The 24,092-nt window shown below is 40.0% G+C and overlaps 1 protein-coding gene across 10 annotated transcripts in view; it reads left to right on the forward strand.

The window, feature by feature from the left end:
- The first annotated feature begins 7,682 nt into the window (after nt 1-7,682).
- The window catches only part of PKP4 (plakophilin 4), a 252,351-nt gene continuing 235,941 nt past the window's right edge, over nt 7,683-24,092 (forward strand). For 8 of the 10 annotated variants that reach the window (XM_079925012.1, XM_079925014.1, XM_079925023.1 and 5 more), the window contains exon 1: nt 7,683-7,794. The gene's annotated coding sequence lies outside the window, so the exon portion shown is untranslated. Of the gene's footprint in view, nt 7,795-8,527; nt 8,931-24,092 lie in introns of all 10 variants that reach the window. The other 2 variants (XM_079925021.1, XM_079925022.1) reach the window with 2 other exon arrangements.

Consider the following 24,092-nt stretch of genomic DNA (forward strand, 5'->3'; position numbering starts at 1 on the left):
GGGCTTGCTTTTCACTCCCGATCGCTCTGGTCAGCTTATGGTCACCTCTATGAAGCAAAGAGCTCTTTAGTTAAGAAAAATGCTGAGGTCATATTTTCTCTGAATTTATTTTAGGAGAACTTCAAATCTATTTTTTTTTTTTTTTTTTGCGGTACGCGGGCCTCTCACTGCTGTGGCCTCTCCCATTGCAGAGCACAGGCTCCGGACGTGCTGGCTCAGCGGCCATGGCTCACGGGCCCAGCCGCTCTGCAGCATGTGGGATCTTCCCGGACCGGGACACGAACCCGTGTCCCCTGCGTCGGCAGGCGGACTCTCAACCACTGTGCCACCAGGGAAGCCCTAAATCTAATATTGTAAACAGCATTTTAATGTGGTGATCATTTGATGTTCCAGGGCTGGCACTGAGTAAAATCTGCTTTTCAAATGGAGATTGTTGACTTGCCAGGTGCCCTGCATCTGTCTGACTGCCTTCTTTTGCTTTGGGCTTCACTCAAAGGTGGTGGACATATGGGTTCTGTCAGTAATTAGCATACTTCCAATATAGGTTCATTTATGAGGACTGTCACCTTCATTTTTGACAGTTTTGCTAGATTAAAAAAAACTTGATTGACATGCTTTTTTCTCTCAGCACCTTGAATATGTCTTTCCACCACCCTCTGGTTTCCCTTTTTTTGATAAGAAGTCAGCTGTTAATTTTATTGTGGTTCCCTTATATATGATGAATTGTTATTCTATTTTTGCTTCAAAACTTTCTCATCTTTGTCTTTCAGCAGTCTATGATGTACCCACACTAGTGGGTCTCCTTATGTTTACTCTACTCAGGATTTACTGTGTTTCTTGGATCTATAGATTAAAATTTTTGTAAAATTTGGAAAGTTTTAGGCCATTGTGTCTTCAAATATTTTTTTATACATCCTTCTAGCCTTCCTTTCCTTCTTTTACTCACAGCTGTCCCACAAGTTTCTGAGGCTCAGTTCATTTTTTCTCAATATTTTAAAATTTGTTTTTCATACTGGATAGTTTCTGTTGGTCTAGAATTTCCCTTTAGTTCCTTTTTTTAAAAAACAACCTCTATTTCTCTACTGAGAGTCCCCATTTGTTAAGTCATTTTTCCTTTAAGTTTTTAAACATATTTATAGTAGGTGTTTTGGATTACCCATCTACTAAATTCAACAAGTGGGCTCACTCAGCCTGTCTATTGGCTACTTATTTTCCTGAATTTTGATCACAGTTTTCTGTTTTTTTCAGATGTCTCATAATTTTTTGTTGAAAAGTAGATATTTTACATAAAACACTGTAAAAATTTTTGATGGAGTCTAGTTTTCCTCCTGAGATGTTTTATTAAAACAATAATTACTGGAACTTCAGAATCTGTTTTCCTGAGTTGTGGGGCTACTAGTGTCTCTGATAAATTTTCCTATCTTATTTTTTAGCCTGTTTCCTAAAAAATTAGTATAAATGTTCCTAAAAAATAGTATAAATTATAATACGAATTCTAATATTTTCTTCCCATACCAGTGGTGTGGTAAAATGACTCTACCCTGAAAAAGGAGTCATGCTGCTCCTCTTCTCAAAGTTCTTCTCTTGCTCCCAACTTCAAAGGAGGAAAACTGAGAGTTAAGGAATATAAGGTTTTGTGGGAAGTGGGGAGGAATAGACACCACACTAAGTAAAGCTCTTTTACCCAAATTAGGTTGGCAATATTTGGAACTACACAGATCATTCATTTTCTATTCTAACAAAGAATAGAAATTTAGAAATTTTTAGACTGTTGCTCTTCATAGTCCAATATGATGGTCATAATATGTGCTTTGTTTTGTTGTAAATATTTGCATAATATTTTAGTGAAACCTGTTGATTGTAAAGAACAAAGACTCACTAAAGGCAAAACAGGAAAAGAATGGGTTAAGGGTGATTATAAGTAACAAATCTCTCAAAGCGATATCTGCACTCCCATGTATATTGTGTCACTGTTCTCAATAGCCAAGATATGGAAACATCCTAAATGTCCATCAGGCAGATGAATGGATGAAAAAGATGTTGTATATATACACAATGGAATATTATTCAACCATGAAACAGGAGGATAGCCTACAATTTGCAACAACATGGACGGACCTTCAGCACATTACGCTAAGTGAGCACATTATGCTAAGTGAGATAACTCAGACAGAGAAAGACAAGTACTGTATGATATTACTTATATGTGGGATCTAAAGAAAGTCAAACTTCAGGACTCCCCTGGCGGTCCAGTGGTTAAGATTCCACGCTTCCAATGCAGGGGGTGTGAGTTTGCGCCCTCGTTGGGGAACTAAGAATCCACATGCCGTGTGGCACGGTCAAAAATAATAAAATAAAAATAAATTTAAAAGTCAAACTTCTAAAAATCAGGGTAAATGCTTGTTATGAGGGGATGGGGGTAGGGAAATATGATTGATGTTTAAGGCTACAAACTTGCAATGAGTGGCAAATTAGCCATAGAGATCTAATATACAGCATAACGAATATAGACAATAGTGCAATATAATTATGTAATGTGATAAATATCACTACAATGGCAATCATATGGCAATATATAAATGTATCAAAGTAACACACTGTATACCTTAAATTAACATGTTATATGTCAAGTATATTTAATTTTTAAAAAATATCAAGGAACAATAAAAAAATGAATTATAGGGGCTTCCCTGGTGGCGCAGTGATTGAGAGTCCGCCTGCCGATGCAGGGGACACGGGTTCGTGCTCCGGTCCGGGAAGATCCCACATGCCGCGGAGCGGCTGGGCCCGTGGGCCACGGCCGCTGAGCTTGCGCGTCCGGAGTCTGTGCTCCGCAACGGGAGAGGCCACGGCAGTGACACGCCCGCGTACCGCAAAAAAAAAAAAAAAAAGAAAAGGATTATATTCTGTCTTCATGGGGAGAATAAAAACCCAGAAAACATTAGGACCAAGGCAGCTGTTCTCTCTGGCTCACTTGGTCTCTCATTTCCAAATTTCCAGGGGAAAAAAAATCTGATTGGTATTAGTATAGGTTATGGGTCAACGGTCAGCCAATGGATTGGCTACATTTGTATCGGGTCCCCACCAGGGTTGATTCCATAGCCAGATGAAAGGTCATGAGGCATGCAGGACTGCTTACTTCAAGGGCTATGCATATAGGTACTTGAAAACATGTCTATTATACTTACCAGATGTTTGATGCCTTTCTGATTTTATGAAGTTGTTAAATTTGCATGATTCTATGGTGTTCCAAAAGACAGAGCAACCTGGATGCTTTCGATGGAAAAAAATGTAGGCAACCCTTATTTAAACTGCTTCACAAAGCTGAGTTTCAACTGATATCCCCAATATACAGAATTTTATAGCCTTAGCTCTGAAAATGATGACTTCAAGCCAAAGCACATGCAGCCAGTTCTTTTCACACAGGTCCCCTCCCTCATAGAGGAGTAGAGATAGGTCCTGATAGAGATGAGATCTGAGACCTTTCTCTCTTAGCAGATTACATGGCAGAAACCTCTACTCTGTTCTGCCATACATTACCTCACTTTTCCACACTGAACCTCTAGTCCATCTTTTTCTAATTACCTCCCAACATTACTGATTCTAATTTTTCATTGTTGGAAGTCAAATTCTTCCAAAGACTACACGGATTCATGACTGTTGGCTTTTCTTAGTGTGGGAGGCACTTCAGTAGACCAAGGCACTATGGAGGCTAAGGTCATTACCATGATATGTATCTGATCCTTTAGGAGAGAAGGCTCATACGCTATATAACTATACCACGGGGTAGAGAGTTTTAAATGCCAAGGTAATACACTAAATCAAAAATCATCCTCTCCAGAGGCGGGTAAGATCAGGAAATTTTCAGAAAAGGCTTTACAGGTTTAATGGTTTATTTGGCTGGGCCTCTAAAGGCAGGGGAGGATTTGCATATTCAGAGAATGTGCTGGAGGTGGGATACAGCCAATTCTGCAATCCTGAGTAGAATTATTATTAAGCTCTAGCATCCTCTCCCAGGACAAGTTTATTCCACTGCTCTCTTTCCCTCATTTGCCACCTGCCTGTGTTTTAACATTCCTTTTAAAAACAAACAACACCTCCCCACCCCCAAGCAGTGTGTTTGCGGAGTTCTTATCTTAACTGCTCCCACCTCCTCCATAGGCATCCAAGAATAAGAAAAGAGACAGTGTTTCTGCTTCTTTCTTTTCCTTGCTTCCTCTGCTATTCTTTGTCAGAAATTCACTACTAGTCATTATGGGCTAATGTGAAAATAACAAACATTGGAAAGTTACAAAGTTTTCATAATCATGAAAGGTTCAGGTTGACTTCTTTCTGAGACAGTAATTTAAAAGTTCCCCTGGATTTCTGCTGTTTACTTTTGTTCTTGAGGATGCCCCCACAGTCGGCTGAGCAGAGGCCCTGCTTCCTATCTCAATTTCCCAGCAGTTAGTTCCACCAAGGTAGTGTGGCTAGCAGGTGAAATGCTTCCCCTTCACATGTAAATAATTTGCATTTCTATGGACCCTCGGGGTGGGAGACAATGGTTTCTACTCTTCACTGGAAATCTGGAATTGAGGCATTGCAATTTGCAAGTAAAGGGCACTTTTGTAGAGGAGAACTTTATTGGCAAAAAGAATTAGGGTTTTGAGGGCAAAGAGCACAATCTTCAGAATCACTTGAGTAGTATTCAAGGGCAGAATATTGGTAGTGAAAAAATAGAAGCTGCAAGAAATTCGTTTCAAATTGTTTCTTGCTGAAAAGAAAAGCCTATAGATGGATATGGAGGGAGAAGGATAGTGGTGTTACCAAAGATCAGATATTTGTAAGGTGTAGGAAAAAAATTTTGAAGGAGAGGATGTAACACATGATCTAAGAGAGCAATTACAATCAATGGAGGAAAATTCTGGGGTGGGAGGATGGCCAATGTTTAGGAGCACAAGTGGAGTGTGAGCTTGGAACAGAAGGCTGTCACCCTTCTCAGCCAGGACTGAAGGAAGTGATGAAGTGTGAAAATTGAGACTGAGATTTAGGAAAGTTAAGTTGAGAAACCTCGTGGTGGATGCCTCAGTCAAGTAGGAGGCAAGATCACTTGCAGAACTGGAAGAAGACCAAGTAGAGTGGAGGCCTGAGGAGAGCAGAAATAGGACAGATATGGGAGAAGTGCCCTGAATAATGTCCTTGGATCAGTATTCTGGATAATCACCCTCCTGATGAGGAAAGGAATTTAGAGAATCAGTGAAGACCCAGCCAAGTCTGGATAGCATAAACTTTTAGTGGAACAAAATGATTTCTTTATCCAGCAATGCTTGGTTGTAGAGGAGCAACTTCAAAAGAAACCTTTCACTGAAGCATGAGAATTACCAATAATAATAATAATAATAATAATAATAATAATGTTGATTGACAACATCTTAAGGGACATTTTTCATGGTGGATTTTAGTAACATTTTAATCATTAGAAACATGAAATACACAATATCAAAATACTCATCAAACATGTGATCTGAGAAAAATGCAAAAAGAAAAGATTACTGGAGTAAAAAAATCAGTTAGTTCTTGTTTTCTTCTTTCTTTGCTAGCCTAAGGCAAGGAAAAAGGAAATATTAATGTTTTCCTTTCCACTCAACACATCTTCCATGATTATAAAAATAAAAAAACCCCAAGTCATTGGTATATTGTGAGTACATTAAATATGAGTCTTATTTATAAAAATGTGCATTTTACTTTTCCTATTCTCCTATAAACAAACACCAAAAAGAAAGCAAAAGGAAGAAATTGAAAGCATGATGAGCTAATTTCCATGATGGCAAGGCATGAGACAGCACTCCAATTCTCATTTCTTCCCAGTTCTGGAAATATTTAGGGGGAACACTCATGTTCAGCTGTTTTGTTCCACAGTCCAACCCTGCATAGGATTATCAACGATGTACAATTTTACTACAAATTGTGAAAGATGTTTTTCTTTTCTTTTTTTTTTTTTGAAAGATGTTTTTCTAATCAATGTACCAGGTTAACAATTCTTATCTATTTTTGTAATTTTCAATTATGGTAAGATAAAAGCAAAGCATATTATCCAACTTAAAATTCAGGACAGTAGTTACACATATGTAGCTTGCACACATATTAATCTGTTTCTCTCAACAAAATATTTGTAATTTCCAAAATCCTATCAGCATTTTCACACAATATGGTCCCTCCAACTTGAAGGGCAATAACATAAACACAGTCTTCTTTCTAAAGAAACTAGTATAAAAATAGCAAAATCACCAAAAAGAAGGAACATAAGAATATCAATGATTATATCATAGGCAATATGCTTAAAAGCCTAATATGTTCATGAAGTCCTACTTTAATAGCTAGTATCTAAATATGGAAGTTATTTACAAAAAAAAATTGCTATTGACAAACTAGAACAAAGTGACTTTAAATGAAAGCAAAGCACTTGTAGTTAAAGCTCCAGATTTTTTGTGTGATTCCATCTCTCAGTTAATTTCTTTATCAAATTTAGAGATAAACTGGGAAATACCTAGAAAACAAAATCCATCAACTGTAATCTATTTCCTTTACTCCCTTGTGAAATTATCAGAAGACATGCAGGATCAACTCTATCACCTGTGTCTTTCCCAACCCTGTAAACTCTTAGGGGAAAGACCATGTACCTGTCAAGCTAATAGTGCAGAATGTACACACAGATGGGTGTTTAATACATATCCTTCAATGGAGAGATTAGAGGTTTTCTCTGGGAAGCGGGGAACACATTATCTCATGCATTGACTCAATGACATCCACCATACAATACGTCAGCCTGTTTCCTCATCAAAATATCATCCAAAGGAAATCATCTTTGGGTCTCCTTTAAGTCTTTAGACCCCAAATTTTGAGGCAAGATCCACCCAAGGGAAGGGGGAGTGGTTGGGAAGAACAAGTAGAATTCATGTGGATCAGTGACGTCAGGAAGAAGCAATGATTTAAAGGATGGGGTGCAAACTCACCTGGTGAAGCAGAAGCTGCACACATGTCAAAGTTCAAAGGGCAGAGGCTGAGGGACTCCCCAGTCGCAGGAAAAGTGAAACGCCCACTCTCAGGCTCTCAAGGATTCGTATAGTGGCTCAGCTGTCCCCGCCTTTGACGCGACGGACAAACCCTACCATGCACAGCTGCTGTTGCCAGGAAGGCAAAGCGAAAGCTGCCCCAATTTCAGAGCCAGCACTCGGGAATCCCCCGGTAGTTCTTTCCCCCACCCTCTCCCGCGCCCAAAGCCAGAGATACCTTCATCCTTACTCCTCACCGTTTCCAGGCCCTCTAGCTCTTAACGGCATCGGTCTCTATGGCGACCTGAAACCTCAGTTCCCATTGGTCAGTTCAATATGAGGGCCGGGCCAATGGGGAGGGCCAGCCTTTTCCTTCCTACCAATGGGATTGGCAGGGAGCAGGTCCGGAGACGGCGGCGTGCTGACGTTCCCGGGAGCCTGGGGCTGGCTGGGCAGGCGGGCTGGCGGCTGGGCGGGCGGCGGCGGCCTCTGGGCAGTAGAGGGGGCTCCGGGGCTGAGTCCGCGTCGACGCCGGCCGCGGAGGCGGCACCATGGGCAAGGGGTAGAGGGGCAAGTTGGCCACCGCCGCCGTCGGGGGTGGTGGGCGAGCCGCTTTGGGGTAGGGGGCGGGAGGGGGAGGGAGGGGCGGGCAGTCGCTCGGCCGCGGCACTTTTTTTAATTTTTTCGGGTGCCGCAGCGGCGACCCCTCGGCGCCGATGTTCCTGATCCCCGGAGCGACGACGGCTGCTGCCTAACCTGGAAAGTAAGTGTGCGGGCTCGCGGGAGGGCGCGGAGACTCCTGCCCACGAGACCCCCGGCTCTCGCCCCGTCGCGCCGGAGCCAAGACCTGCCTGCGAGGGGCGCGGGGCAGGGAGGGAGGGAGCCAGGGACGGGCGCCTCCCTCCCGTTACTCCGTCCCCACCGCCTCGCGGCCGCCTCGGCTTTCCTGCCCCGCCTCGTGTTTCTGCCCGCACTAGCCTGCCTGCTCCCCTCCCCCCGGCAGGCGCACAAGTTTCACCCTCCATTTGCTTTTCCCTGCGATTATTTTGCCCCGGTATCCCCTACATGCCGCGCACGACCCCTCCCCACGTTGGCCTTCTTGGATCTAGGGCCCCCAGCCCCAAACTTGGGTGCCACGCCGAGCCCTCCTGGACGTCTGCTCGGAGGCTTCCCAGCTCCTGCCCGCCTGGCACTCTGCTCCGCGCCCCCAACACCCCTGGGCGCCCGCCTTCTCCAGCCCTCGGGGCTGTCCGTCCCTCTCTCTAGCCCCAACTCCCGCTTCTTGGCCCCCTCCCCTTCCTCCCACGTCCCTTCTGCCTGTACGGTCTTGTGTTTGCCCTCTGAGCCCCGCGCTCCTTGCCGGTCCTGCCCACCGCCCAGTCCAGTGCGCCCCTCTCCCCTCACCGCCTATCCTCACGCTCCACCCCTCCCGGTTCTCCAGCCCCGAGCTTCCCCGCCTGCCCTCTTGCGCTGCCGCTTCCTTCTCTCCCTGCCAGGAGTTGAAGAGGAGCTGCGGCACCCACCCACCCGCCCCCCCTCCGGCGGAACGAGTGTCCCTGCCCGCCGCTGGGGCTGCTCAGGCCTCTCTTCTTTTCCCCCCCGGGAAGCGAGGGGGTGAGCGGCTGGGCTGAGATTTGGCTGCGTGTTGGCTGAGTGCGACAGCGAGCTCGGGCAGTAGAGGCGCCGCGGCGGCCGTGGCCGCGCGGGGCGCAGCAATAAGCAGGTGTGTGTGTCCGGGGGGAACGTGCACCGCGGGCTCCTCGGCTGGCGACAGATTGTGCAGGAATGCGAGGAATGCACCAAGGGCATAGTCCACACGACCCGCCGCGTCAGAACTAGCGCCTTCCCGGTCCAGCTCTCGCCGAGCAGCCAGAGGTCACCGGAGCATCTTCGGAGCTGGTGAGCCTCGCTCCACTCCTCTCCTCCCCTTGCTTTTCTCCATGCGGCAGAGAGGGCGGCGGAGAGGAAGCCCGGCAGTTCGGGCTTCAGATAGCCTTTCTTCTGGGATTTCGGTGCGTTGGTCTCCAGGACCGTGAATTTCGGGCCGATGGTGGTGTAGCCAAGGTTATAGATAATTGCACGAGGTTCTTGGCGAGTTTGGTTTGCAAGGTTTGAATAGTGCCTGACTTTTACGAGGGTTTTTTGAAAACCTGCAGGAAAGGGTGCCGAAGGTTCTTAGAGTAAAAAGCTTGCAGCTAACGTAATTTTAGCTCTATCAAAAAATGTCTGTTAATGCTCATGGATGGGGATATAGTTCAAGAAAGAACTTGAATGCATCACTTTGCTGTCATAAAAATTGTAATTTTTTCCTTGCATACTGGGCTGTGTTGGGACCTCTTATAATACATAATGAATAGAAACAGAGAAGCAGTGTTTGGTCAGCGATGGGACAGATAGGACTGTCTGGCACAGTTCAATTCAGGGCGTGTCAGTTACCATTGGAAGTAACATGGGTACTACAAGATCATGTATATTTCAAGATGTAATTTATTAGTTGAGGTCACAGTTCTTTCTTTTTTTGTTCCCAAATTTGACCGAAAAATAAAAATACAGCTCTACAACTTATAAAGAATGGTAATTGTGTATAAATCCGAAGTGATTAGTATACAGTTTCAATGAAATTTTATTTTCCTTAATGCAGAAAAGCAAATTTTTGACAGAAGTTGCTTTCCTAGAATTGGGCTTAGATTCTCTTATTTTAAAAGGTAAAGTAGAAGACTGCTTCTCTTTTTGAATGTAGTATATTACTGTAGAAAGTATCCTCATTTCTGGTACCTGTGAAACAGTTGTGGAAAATGGTAACATGAAAATGAGAACAATTGATGTCCAAAATAAGTGTTTCTGGATTTGGAAAAGCGTGGTATGTGTGCTTTTATTTGACACAATTTTCTTTGGAGGTTGAATTTACTCTAAGCCTCTCCACACTTGGCTATTTTGTATCAGATTCAGGAAAATAATAAGTTGATTGTCCAGCTGTCTTCTAACACTACTGTGTAGGGATCAAGGGCATTGAAAATATACGAGCCTTTTATTTACTTAAGAACCCAATGGAAAGGAAAAATAGAAAAGGAAAAAAAACTTTGTGCTGGGTAAGGTTGTGTCTTTTGGCTGCTACATTGTTTTTCAGGTATGTTCGTAATTAGTGGACCTTCTAATTTAGAGATTTAGCTCTAAATGAGAGTTAGTAACACTGTGTAGGATATTGGGAAGTGTTTGGAGATGCCAACAGGAAACTTATGTAACACAGTCCTCACAGCAGAGTTTAACACGTGCATATTTGATTTGATGTGAAGATTAGAAAGTAAAAGCACATTGAGTTTCTCTGCCACATTAAAAATCGAAATAGCCCGTTCAGGTATATAGAGAATATGTGTGTGTGTGTGTGTGTGTGTGTGTGTGTGTGTGTGAATGATTGGCTGTACAAATAGTTTTACATGCTTCAAGTAAAGGTAGGCTTTCAGTTAGAAATATATTCTATTTGTTACAGATATTTGAAGGGAGGAAGTTTTGAAACTGGTGATCATTCACAGTAAAATGACATAAACTGTTTCGATCAGAGTGCGTTTCCTCCCCAACCCCACTATTACATAAGAGAAGGTAGCTGCGTTACGTGTCTTATGTATGATGTAGAAGATTCTAACTTGGGGGGCGAAACATCCAGTTATCTGAATTCTTACCTGTACTGTCTTCGGAGGGAGATAGAGGAGCCACAGTGGAGATGGAAAGCATGAGAGAAGGTAAGCAGAAAGTAGGAGCAGCTGGCGTTCATGGGGGGGGAAAGGGCTGTTGCTGCATTTACAAGCTGAATAAACCAAATCTAATTATGTGAGTAGTTCTGACACAATTTGAATTTAAGGAAACTACTACCAAACTGAGTTCAATAAAAACTTTAGCAATTGTATGACCTTGAGTATCTGGATTGTCCATATTAAGTCAGAATTGCAATTTCCTTTGTTTTCTATGCAAATTGGGAAAGTAAATTTAACTTAAAACTTTAAAATTTATTTAATTTTTAAAATCCAATTATTGCCAGTTTTCAAACTGAGTTATTTCCTTGCTGTTGACCAGGGGTTGATTTAAATAGAGAATTTTCATACCCTCGATGATGCTGATCATTTAAGTCCAGTGCCTCACCTTACTACTTTGAAACATTAAGGTATTTTGAGAATGCTCCATAAGCTAATTTTTTTTTCTGTTCCAGTCAAGAGGTATGCCCATAATTTGCTTCATTTTAAAATGGACATTATTCCTTTGTTTTTAACTGGAAGATGAAGTAGAGGTTATTCTAGGGTTCTTCTAGGGCTTAATCATTCATGGAATTGTATGTCACTTTGGGAAATTGCCTTCACACCTTCAGTGTACTGGGAGATGATTACTACCTCAATGTGTTAAATGGTTTTGTAGTGCTTTTCCTGCACTGAAGGGGGAAGAAGAATCTAATTCATGACACCAATAGACTGAATATGTTAGGAATATTAAGTAACTATTTCATGCCCAAAATGTAACTACAAATAGCTGCAAACAGAGAGAGACAGAGACAGTCAAAGTAAAACTGGATGTAAGGCTTTGTATACTTCCAGTTAGTGATGATAACAGTTAGCAAGTTAGTTTGATGCCCAGCAGTGAAAAATAACAGACTTCTTCTAGGGTAAGGGCATCAGGCCCAAGTCACAAACAGCAGTAATTCACGTGCTTACTGGTTTCAGTTGAGAAGTTGTACAACATTCAAAAGTTGCTCCCACTGTCACTTCAGTAATTCAGTGGAATTATCTTCATCTTTTGGAGGCTGTGTTACCATAACTAAATTGGGAATATTACATGATGGTGCTCTTCAGTTAAACTTAGAATGCTATAGACATTCCATTTGTCATTGGTCTGAGGAGTTTTTTTTAAATTATAATTTAGATTTATTTGATAAATTTATTTATTAAAATAAATTTGATATACCAATATATTTGATATACCAATAAATGTTGGCTACATTGATGATCATTTCATTATTCATAGTCTTGATAATATAGTTTATTATGACTCATATATAGTGATTCATTGCGGGTGATAAAATGTCATTAGACATTGCACTGTACATTTTTAATACTATAAAATACATAAATTAAAATATGGAAGTGTCTGAATTATTTTAAATCATATCGTTGTGAAGCATTTTTCATGAACTGAATAATGCCTGATGATTGGTTAGATGCCCATCCCTGTAGGCTGATATACAATATAGCCCTCACAAAGTCCAGAACTCACAAATAAAGGATGGGGAGGGAGAGGGTCAGGGGAACCAGTAACCCTTTTTTCATCAACAGCCAAGGCATGTTTAACTTCTATAGTTATTGTCTTATTCAGTATGAATTTAGTGAGTTACACACATCCAAGGGTGTTTATTCTGCTCTTCCCTAATCTGGATCCCTGTGTCGTCCCTGCCCGCCCCAACACACACGTACCACTGCCACTACCAATGCATCTGTCTGCTTGGAGAGGTGGAAAAAGCCCCCTTTCAGGGACCACTTACATGGAATATAGAAGTTGGTGCCTAGTGTTCCAGGTTGAATTTAGAGCAGATGTGGGGTTTTGTCATAAAAATGATTATATTTTTATGAAAGTTATGTAAAATGTGAGGTTGAAGAGGGGCTATCAGAGTACCATGCAGGCTTTGGGGGCCTGGCCTCGAACTTAGAATATAATTTTTCATGGACACCCACAGCCTATTTACAAATATACTTTTAAAACAGTGGGTAGGTGGTATCTGAAATTCTGGTCCACTATAAGCTCTCTCTTTAATTGCAAACATGAGAAGGAGGTGAAAAGCACCCTAAGCCAGAAATTAGGAGATCTGCCATTAAACCTTATGACCTCCACAAACCATTTCATATTTGGGTTACAGCTTCCTACTTTTAAAAGCGCAGATTTTGGATTGCATTGATCTAAGATATATTTCAACTCCAGGTTCCCAAAGTTGTCAGGGTTTTTTTGTATTTTGTTTTAAGAAAAAAGGTTTCATAAGCATTGCTGTATATAATCATTCCTATTTTCCCTTCTACCCCAAATCATAACAACAGGAAGTTGGGGTTCTCTTTTGAGACTTTTGAATCTCCTTCATGTTCATCTTAAATAGCTTTTTTTTCTTTAACAGTATAATTTTGGGAAGTGAGGGGAAGGGAATAAACCATATAATGCTTTGAAGGTCTCTGTCTACCCCCACCCCAGTTCAAGGTGAACCAAGGTACCTTAGGCCAGGGAAAGTCTTTGGGATTTTACCTTCACACAGAGCGAAGCCCATAAGTGTCATTATAAGGCAGTGAGGTGTTATAGTTAGCAGCCAGAGTGTCATGGTTCAATTCTGCCTCTTCTGTTTGCTAGGTGTGTAACTTGGTAAATTATCTAACCTCCCTGGATCTCATTTTGCTCATCTGTAAAACAGAATGACAAAACTATCCACCTCATATTGTTGTTGTGAGGACTAAATGAGTTAATATATGTAAAGCACTTACAACAGGGCCTGGCTTAGGGCCAGCTCATAATACATTTAAGTCGTTTTTATTCTTCCATTGTGGTACTTAATGATGCTTTCTGTAGCATCTACTATATGCCAGGCAAATTACTGGCATGTTTTCTGTGATCTTAGTCAGTATGATTATGAATCTAAATAGGATCTTGTGGGGAAGAAATAAACTACTGAAGAAAAATTATTATGAGCTTGATAGTTTGCAAGAGATTGCTTTTAAAGAAGAGAATCCAGCAAAATAAATCAACTAAGGGCCTTTTTAAAATAGGGAAGTCAGACCTTGTTCGGCAGGCAGTACTTAGAGGCATGTAAACACCACTAATGTGTAGGAGGCTGGGTAAACACATCTTAATCAACTGTTACGTTTAAAAGGTAAAGACTGATAGTATTATACACTTGCAAAATGTAAAACATACCTTTTAAATGTGTATGCAACTATTGCATTTGTAATTCTAAGTGGTAGTCATTTTATCAAATGTCTTTGCTAGTCAACATGTGAAGAAAGTGTTAGTGTTAACCAATTATGGACTAAAAGGCACGTTGTAAATAAACTCTTTAAGCTGCCTTTTCTCTCTGAAGTTCACACTTGAAATTGGCAGGAAACTACCAAAGCAAGAAAAACTAGAAGAAAAGTTTGGAAAATACTTGATGTAAACCAAAAGACAGTGGTTTAATAGATGTAGTCTCTAGTCCTAGACCTGGCCGTATCACCAAGCTGGTGTGTGTGCCATGAGCAAGTCATTTAACTCCTCTGGTCTCTGGTTTTCTCATCTTATGAAATGAAGGTGTTGGACCAGATGCTCTCTAGAGTCCTTCTAGTGCTTATATTTCACTTCTCTTAGCACAGCCAGCATTCTCATTCTGTTGTATTTTTTCCTCAGCAAGAATGTACTGTCTTCTCAAGAATTTATTACAATTTGCCCTTTGGGTTAAGGGGAGAAAATTGAAGTTATACATATGAAACGCTCAGCTTCTAAAAATATAAATGTTGCAGCCAGACAAACATTTGTTCCCATAATGGCTGAGTTAGTGGCTACCTTCTTGGACTTATTTGTTAACAAACCAGTCTGCTGTGCACATTTGAGGCTCAAGCCCTTGTTGAGGCTAAATTTTCCAGAAGTTGGATAGAAATAGAAGGGAAGCTAATTTAGGTGGTGGTTAGATGAGACTGGTCTTGTTAAAATGAGAAAGGTTCATTTACCATTTGCTTTGGTTCAATTTCCCCTAAAAGGTTTGATTTGTCCTCAAAGAAATTAAGCAACCGAGACAGAGTTGTTCCTCTGGAAAAACTGTTGCTTTTCCGTAAACAGAACTCATTGATCTATATCTCATAGAATATAGGTCGTTTCATTTAACTCTGGTTTTTTAGTGCATGGCCAACCAACCAGTGTTCAGAAATTGCAGCATATTTCAACAGGATGATATTTTACTTAGATTTGTGCTCTTGTGTCTGTGGTTTTTTTTTTTTTAAGCAATTAAAAAATCCAGCAAAGAGATTTTCTCCTAGATCCTGCTCTCCCCCACAAAGGGGGAAAAATTCCTATAGAACTTACATATGTATACCTCCATATACAGTAATTTAAAAATATTGAGATTGACTATTTCCCTTTGCTAATACAATAAGTACATTATTTTCAAAAAGGAGAATCAGTTATACTACTAATACATGCAATATTGGTTGAATTCTCAGTATGATCAAAGTAAACACTTGAACAGGCTCTTAAGTTTCTATACCTTCAGGAGAATTGTAAACACTCAGTGGAAACCAGTAATAACCACTTTGCAGTGAGGTTCATCATATTGTCTGACACCTGCAACCTGGATTGAATGGGGAACAAGGACTAACCTAGTTAGAATAACTTCTTAGTCCTAAGTACCACCAGGGGTCCAAGTGAGGGGACTGAACACAATTAGCACTTCAGATATTTGCTGGAGTCCTACTGTGTGTGAAGAATTGTGTTTTCTTTTATATACCTCTTATTTAAAAAGATAACATGATTCATTTTGGTTCCATTTAGTCATCATTCATTTGTCCCCTGCTCTGTATGAGACTCAGTGGCCTCATGGCCAAAAGATGAGTTTCCCTAGGGAGTTTTATAGTCTATGTTGAATTCAGTATTCTCCATCTTTGAGGAAGCTGTGATTAATTTTACCATTTAGTTGGTAAAGATAATACACATGAACTGGAAAAAATTCTTCTAGAAAACTTTGGTATATAAATAAACATGCAAAATTGTTCTGTAAGTATTGAGGATGAGCTGTAAAATGACTTTGCATTCACTAGGTTTTAGCTAAACCTACTTTCTAGGTGTGTTATCTGATACGTTACCAGAATCTAGATAGACAGCTGTGTTAACCACTGTCAGCGGCTTTCTTTGGAAAAATGCTGCATTTGAAAAAGTGCTCCCTACCAGTAATAATAGTGATTTCAGAAAAGGCTTTAATCATGAACTTGATTATTTGGTTTATATTTCTTGAAGTACTTTACCTCATAGCCTATGTAAAATAATTGGTCACGACGAAAATGCATTATTTATGAAGAACCATAATTTATGCCTTAAGACCTGCCATTTTAAGTAAGTTCTTCTTTTCGTTTTCATATAGCATTACTCTGGTTTATTGTGTTTTCTGCTTTTCTTTATTCTTTATACAATTTATATGCCTTTATAAGTCCAAACTTATTATCTATTATTGAAAATACTCCCTTTTGTTGTTATGGATAAACAGAAGAATGTTTTGAAAATCTCTTGAGACATCTGCTAGAATAATGGTCTCATTGAATCTTACCTGGAACCTCAGACTGATGCACTGATGGGAATTTTCCACTTATTGTCAGTTTGTTAATGAGTGAATAAGCAGCAAAGTCAGTTTTTAAAAAGCACTGAAAGAGGAATCAGAAAACCCAATTGGACTTTCACAAGAACTGCTGTTATTTTGAGACCTGCAATAAGCAACTCAGCTGTTAAATGTCTAACTCAGACTGTCCACATATGAGAAATATGTGTCAGTCTGAAATCTTTGGACAATATATTGGCAGGTGTCAATCTTCCAAAATATTGTTTGAGTTACTTGATCAGAACTTTGAATGCAATTTTCCATAGAAACAGCATAAATCCATAAATCCATCATCCTAAGATGTAACTGGAGTATATCAGTTCCAAGTTCCTATGGTCCTTCTACTTCCCTGAGCTACTTGAGAACAGGGACTTTGTTTTTTTGCATGACTTAATCTTGACCTCCAGTCTTTCTGGATGCCTTAATTGAATGAATGGGTTTTTAATTCCAATCTTGGCATACCTTCACCTTCTACTCTAGGATAAACCTCTCCCTGCCTAATACCATCCCTCTTTCCTTTTGTAAACTACTTTTGTAAACCGTTTGGTCTTAGACACTCAAAACTATTTATTGTACATGTTTCAATGGAAAAACTGCATTCTGCCTTATTTAAACAATTACCTTTGTAATACAGTTTGGTAGATAAATAATTATGTCAAATTCCTTGCTGAAGACATTAATTAGAAAATCTTAAACAGACTGATTCATATTCATTATTGCCTGGATTATAACTATGGTGAGATGAGTTTACATAGCACGCTCTTTCTCAGAGTATTAATATGTAGCTGTGAAGCACCAAGACAAGCTTGGTCAGGTTTTGGCCATATAACGTGAGCAAACTTTCTGTGTCCTTGCCTTTTGTGAATTAGTGATATCTTTGTTATATTCAGCTGATGAGTTGAGGTGAAAAGTAGATGCATTTTTAAACACATGAAGTCTTTCAAAGGAAAAAGTTAATAAAATAATACAAGCATAATTAGCACTATAAAATTACATAATCATTAATAGTCATAAAACAGGAAATTTCACAGCTTGTTTTTGATGTAGTGGGTGCAGCAAACCTTTGTTTGGTTTTAAAAGTGTAGTTAGAAACACTCTTAAACATTTTGGTGGTTCCTCCCCCAACCTCAAGTAATCACTGTGATCAAATTTGAATAAATTATAATTTTTAAAAATTAAACTTTTAATTGTGAGATGATTATGAACTCACAGTTCATAACTCACAGAACATGCAGTTATAAGCAATAATACACACACCCTGTGTACCCATTACCCATTTAACCCCAATGGTGACAGCTTGCGAAACCATAGAACAGTATCACAGTCTGGATATTGACATCGATGCCATCAAGATACAGAACATTTCCATCACTCCAAGGGTCCTCGTGTGGCCCTTTTGCAGTCACACTTCCACTTCTCTTCCATCCTCACCCCCTCCTTAATCTCTAGCAACCACTAATTGTCCTCTTTCTATACATTATAGAAATATAATTTACTTATATAATTTCATCATTTCAAGAATGTTACATGAATGAAATCTACAGTGTGTAACTTGAGAGTTTTTTGTATCTGTCTCCTCAGCGTAATTTTTTAGAAATTCATGCAAGTTGTTACATGTATCAGTGTTCTCTCCTGTTTCATTGCTGTGTAGTATTCTATAATAAGAATGTACCACAGTTTGTTTAACCATTCACACTTTGAGGGACATCTGAATTTATTTTCAATTTACAGAGCTACTAGACATATCTCTATACAGGTTTTTATGTTGTAAGTTTATATTTCTCTGAGGGAAATGCCCAGGAATGCAATTACTGGGTTAAATTATAATTTTTAAAGCTTCCTTTCTATAATTATACACTGAATTACATGTGACCTCGGTAATTTAAAAGTTAGATTTATAGTTTTGGTAAATTATGAAAACTGTATCTGTGAAACCGAGTCTTTTATCTTTTATTACCGAGTATTTTACAAATACTGCCTCCTACCTTATTTTTAGCAGAATCTCATCATTGATTTTATTTTGTTTCATTTTTTATTGATGTACAGGTGATGGACAGTGTTATATAAGTTAAAGGTGTACAATATAGTGATTCACAATTTTTAAAGATTATACTCCATTTACAGGTATTAAAAAATATTGGCTACATTCCCATGTTGTACAGTACATCTTTGTAGCTTATTTTATACCAAATAGTTTGTATCTCTTAATCCCCTACCCCTATATTGCCCCTCCCACCTTCCTTCTCCCTATTGGATACAGAGAACTAGTTTGTTCTCTACATCTGTGAGTCTGCTTCTTTTTTGTTATATTCACTAGTTTGTTGCATTTTTTTAGATTCCATATATAAGTGGTATCATTGTCTTTCTCTGACTTATTTCACTTAGCATAATGCCCTCTAAGTTCATCCATGTTGGTGCAAATGGCAAAATTTTATTCTTTTTTATGGCTGAGTAGTATTCCATTGTATATATATATACCACATCTTCTTTATCCATTTATTTACTGATGGGCACTTAGGTTGCTTCCATATCTTGGCAATTGTAAATAATGCTATGAACATTAGTCTCATCATTGATTTTAAATGGAATTCATGAAGTTACTTTGTAGCTTGACTTCAGGGTTTGTTTGTTTCTTTCTGTTATATTTTGTTTTGTTTTAGACAGGAGGTATATTTAATTTCCAATAACAATTCTGTATTTTAAAATGTAATTGTTAATGTTAGTTTTTTCAGAACTTCACCTGTATATGATGTAAACAATTGTAGTAATATTCTTTTAAAACAAAAGTTTATGTGTACCATGCTAACAGATGAACTAGGGATTTAAAATGAAGACAGTATCCTTGTATGTGATTGGAAACAATCCAGTTGTCAGGTGGAAGCCGACGAGCATACCTGGAACTTTTTTTTTTTTTTTTTTTTGCGGTACGCGGGCCTCTCACTGTTGTGGCCTCTCCCATTGCGGAGCACAGGCTCTGGACGCGCAGGCTCAGTGGCCATGGCTCATGGGCCCAGCCGCTCTGCGGCATGTGGGATCTTCCCGGACCAGGGCACGAACCCATGTCCACTGCATCGGCAGGCGGACTCTCAACCACTGAGCCACCAGGGAAGCCCCTTTCTCTATATTTGAATGATACAACCTCAGCACCTTTTAATTTCGTAGAAGTATGATCTTCCCAACAAATTTTAGATTTCCCAAAGGCTTTCTGTAGGTAGCTGGTATGCCCTTCTCTGCCTGGTGAGCCCATGGTTTTTTCCCTTCAAGGTCTAACTTAATGACCCCTCCTTGGTGAAGCTTCCTTTGCCCTTCTCTGCAGATTTAAACCTTCCCACCTGTGCTTCTTAGCACTTTGCATGTAACTCTGCTACAAATATGTGTCACACAGTGTTCAGGTTATTTCTCTGTCTGTGTTCCTGGCTGTATTGTGAGCACTGTCCAGGTTAGAACTGTGTCACAGCCGTCACTGTAACCCTCACCTAGCAATGTGCCTGACATACGTATTAAGCACCAGATACCTGCTTTGGGTAAATGAATAATGAAATACTTTGTTTATAACCTTAGTCATCCCTCTCCACTCTAACCTTTAGTGAGTCCCCATTTTTCACCCTGCAGGATCACTTTAGACTCCAGCCTGCCTACCAATAAAGGCCCTTCACAATCAAACCTTAATTACTCTCCTTCCTGTACCTTCTGCGTCAGCAAAACCAGTTTCGACTCACTGTTTCCTGACTCCCTGCGCTGTCTGTTTCAATCCTCACAGCCCTCCAAGACCTAGTTCAAATCCTTCCTTGTGTGTGTGACCTCAGACCACTGATGGTCACCTCTCCTTCTCCAAATGTCTCTTTTCTCTGGCTTTTAATGATAAATTCCCCATGGTGGTTTTTCTGTTGTTGTGTTGGACTGTTAACATCTACTGATTAACTTTTCTCTTCTCTCTTTCCTCCAAGTTGATTGTAGCTCTCGAGGCAGGGCCCTTGTCTTGTATGTTTGCTATCTACCAAGTGACACATTTCAAGTAGAGCTCATTCAGGAAGTAGAGGTTTTGCCTGCTGGTGATGTTGGTGGGCAGGGCCAACCTCTAATTTAGGAATGCTGAGATGTATATGAAAGATAGTCTTTCAGGTCCTTCTTTCATTAATAGTTATTTGCAAAGCACCTAATATGTGCCAGTTTTTGGTATATGCCATCTAGATGTTTTGGAGACCTCAGCTGTCAAATAAGCTACGTCAAAATGAAGTTTTGATGGTTTGTTCTTAAAGACCCCTTTGCCAAATAAGCTGTATTAAGTGGGGTTTTGCTTCTCTAAGTTGTTGTCTCTTATTTTTATATAGTACTGTCACATGTTGAAAAGAGTGAACACTGTGACTGAGAAAACAAAGAAAATTTTATCTCCTGAACTTTTTTTTTTTAAACAGTGAAAAGTTATATGTTTTTGAAGCTACAGAGTTGTGATGTCCAATCTGGTAGCTACTGACCACATGGACTATTGAAAATTTTAAATTAAAACTTCAGTTTCTTGTCCTCAGTAGCCACATTGTAAGTGCTGAATAGCCACATAGGACAAGTGGCTATAGTAATAGGCAGATACAAAACATTTTTGTCATTGCAGAAAATTCTGTTGCAGCTGGTATAGAGAGTAGCTGGGACCAATTATAAATAAAATAACAAAACTGTAAATGTTTTTTGGTTAACAAAGCAATATGGTATAGCTTTACAGTTTCCAAAGCATTTCTATGAATATCTATTTAATCCTTCTAATAACTCTGTAAAAATAGGTGATATACTACCTTCATTTCACTAGCAAGGAAATTATAAGAGAGTCGCAGTAATAAAAGTATCAAAATAAACTGTAAGTTTAGTTTGTGGTTCAGTTCTTAATACTGAAATAAGATAGTTGTTATTTAGTAGTTAATATTTGGTTAATGAATTATGGAAAGCATTTGATGTACAGGGATGTGTGATCTTATTTTTTTCATCACTTAAAATCTCATCAAGGGGACTTCCCTGGTGGCACTGTGGTTAAGAATCCGCCTGCCAATGCAGGGGACGTGGGTTCGAGCCCTGGTCTGGGAAGATCCCACATGCCGCGGAGCAACTAAGCCCGTGTGCCACAACTACTGAGCCTGCGCTCTAGAGCCCGCGAGCCACAACTACTGAAGCCCATGCGCCTAGAGCCCGTGCTCTGAAACAAGAGAAGCCACCACAATGAGAAGCCCGTGCACCACAACGAAGAGTAGACCCCTCTCGCCGCAACTAGAGAAAGCCCGCGCACAGTGACGAAGACCCAACGCAGCCAAAAATAAATTAAATATATAAAATTTTTAAAAAAAGAAAGGACCATGCTCACAAGTATATTAAAAAGAAAAAATCTCATCAAGTTAAAAAAAAACTTGGGCTTATCTTTTGAAATTTTCAGTAGAATTCGGAGAATTGTAGTCAAGAACCATTTATTACAGAGGCCCAGTGCTCTGTATGGGAAGGGGTACAGAAATGATTTGGGAAAGGCCTAGTCCCTACATTCAGGACATTCACTCTTAGAAGTGTTGTTACAGTACCAGGTGAGCCTCAGAGATGCCAGAAATGTCCTTACTGACTGCAGAGAGGCTCGATTGTCTTGATGTGTGTGGCAACTTCAAGTCTGCCAGAGTCTTTTCCTCTCCTGCCTTCCACCTGCAGGCTGAGACATGTCAGGGCAGCAAAGGTATAAAGCAGAGTGCTTGTCCTCAAAAAGCTTATGTTAAAACTTGTCCATGAAAAAAAAAAAAAAAAAACTTGTCCATGATTCTGGGGATAAGAGAAAGAAAATCGTTGTTCTGAACATCTTTGATTTGTGGTTTTGCTTCGAAAATTAAATTTAAAAACTGCCTGGAACACATAGAAGTGTAGGTATGCAAAGTAAGTTAAACAACATGCGAAATGGAATTAATTTAGTATGCAGAGTATCACCTTGCTTCATAATTGAAGGAAAGCCAAAGCTGAGCCCTCCCCCTTCCCCTATTTTTTCTTTTAATGCCGATCAAAGACGCAGACATTTCATCTGATTTTTAAATTTCCGTAAAGTAGCTTCAGGAAAAAAAAAAGCTTCAGAAAAAAAAAGAAAAATCCTGACGTACAATTTCAGTTACTTTAAATAAATATATCTTGACATTTCATGTTTTTAATATTTAAGATATAACAAATCTATGCTGTATCCTATGGTCTCATTTTTTTTTACTGCTTTTAAGAAGCTTAGGTGATTGAGCCTCCTGACAGGGAAAGTATAGGCTGTAACTAGTGTGCAGGCCCCTTCTCTGTGACTCCGTTTGCTTGTGAAGACATTGATAGAGTCGGTCTGAAGATACTTTTTCATTCACTTTTATTGGATTCATTTTAATTTTCAGTTCTGCGCTGAGCTTCTTAAAGCTTTTTGGAGGAGAGAGAGCTGGGGAAGAATACAGTTTTACTCTATATCCTTTAGAAAGCATGTGATAAGGTTTATTTAAGTTTGGGCTAGCTGTAGAATGAGACTGAATAACGTAAGCATGTTTAATTTTTCAATCATCAAACATGTTTAAATGCCTCTGTTAAGTTTAATGTGGTATCTGAAATGGAATTACTTTTCAATGACTAGCGCTTCGTTTCTTTGAAATAATGCTTAGTTCAATAAATGGCAGTTAATAGAAGAAGGAAATTGTCCTGCTTTTGTAACTATGAATAAGATTGGAGAAATAGTAAAACAGGCGTTCATTGATATTTAGTTGGAAGCTACTGCTTATGGCAGACCCATTAGGAGAAGAGATGAGTCTTACTTCCAGTATGTCTTCTCTCATACGTGTGATGAGCTTCTGTTACTGTGATTTGCACAGTTTGAAATAAAGCACAGTTTTTCGTGTCAGCACTTGAAGGCTTTTTTTTCGTTTTGACAATGAGCAAAACGTTAGACATTTCAGTGTGAATAGCTCTCGTGATCCAGAAAATTCGAGCAGACAATTTAATTGTTCTTGACTGTAAAAATTAAATCTGATACTAAATTTAATCCAGAATCTATTCATGTAGGCTTTTCCCCCTTATTTCAAACAGAAATTAAACTTGCATGTCTAAGCAACTACACTGATGTAACATTCAGAAGAAAATTCATGCCAAGTGATTTATAACCCATCCTCCTTACTCCCTGATCATTATTAATCCTATTCTTTGACTTTCCTGGCCCCATCCGTAATCAGGCTCCGTCTTCATCTCTAAAACATTTCTTCCACCAAAGCCCCCTTTTGGGCCATGGTTTTCCCTCCTTCCCCTCCAAATCCCTGAGAGATTCCTCTACCCTGGGTGGCTCCATAGTGCTTGTTGAGAAGGGGCTTAGGTTGGTGGCCTGGCTGAAGGAGGGACCAGGGTCTGGAAGCTGTGTTTATAACAAGCATGCTGTTTTTGAGTTAAACTGTTCATAGAATAGGGTCACTACACTATACTGACAAATTCCCAGCTACAGTGGGCTTTCACCAGTGTCCTAAGGAACACAGGGTCTTTTGCCCTTCCCTCAGCAGTTTAAGGCCTTTTTTCTCTAGCAGAGATAGGAGAGAAGGATCCAGGTGGTATTTCGTGCCTCTCCCAAGGCAGTTGCTATTCTCCTCCCCAGGCCTGCACCTAGTGGGAGGCGGTCTCCGGACTCTGGCCAGGCTTTTATGTTGGCACCTGGGGAGGTCCACGCAGAAGAACCTGAGTGTGGGTTCACCTCC

Source organism: Stenella coeruleoalba (assembly GCF_951394435.1).
Source record: "Stenella coeruleoalba genome assembly, chromosome: 6".
In the NCBI taxonomy this organism is placed as follows: domain Eukaryota; kingdom Metazoa; phylum Chordata; class Mammalia; order Artiodactyla; family Delphinidae; genus Stenella; species Stenella coeruleoalba.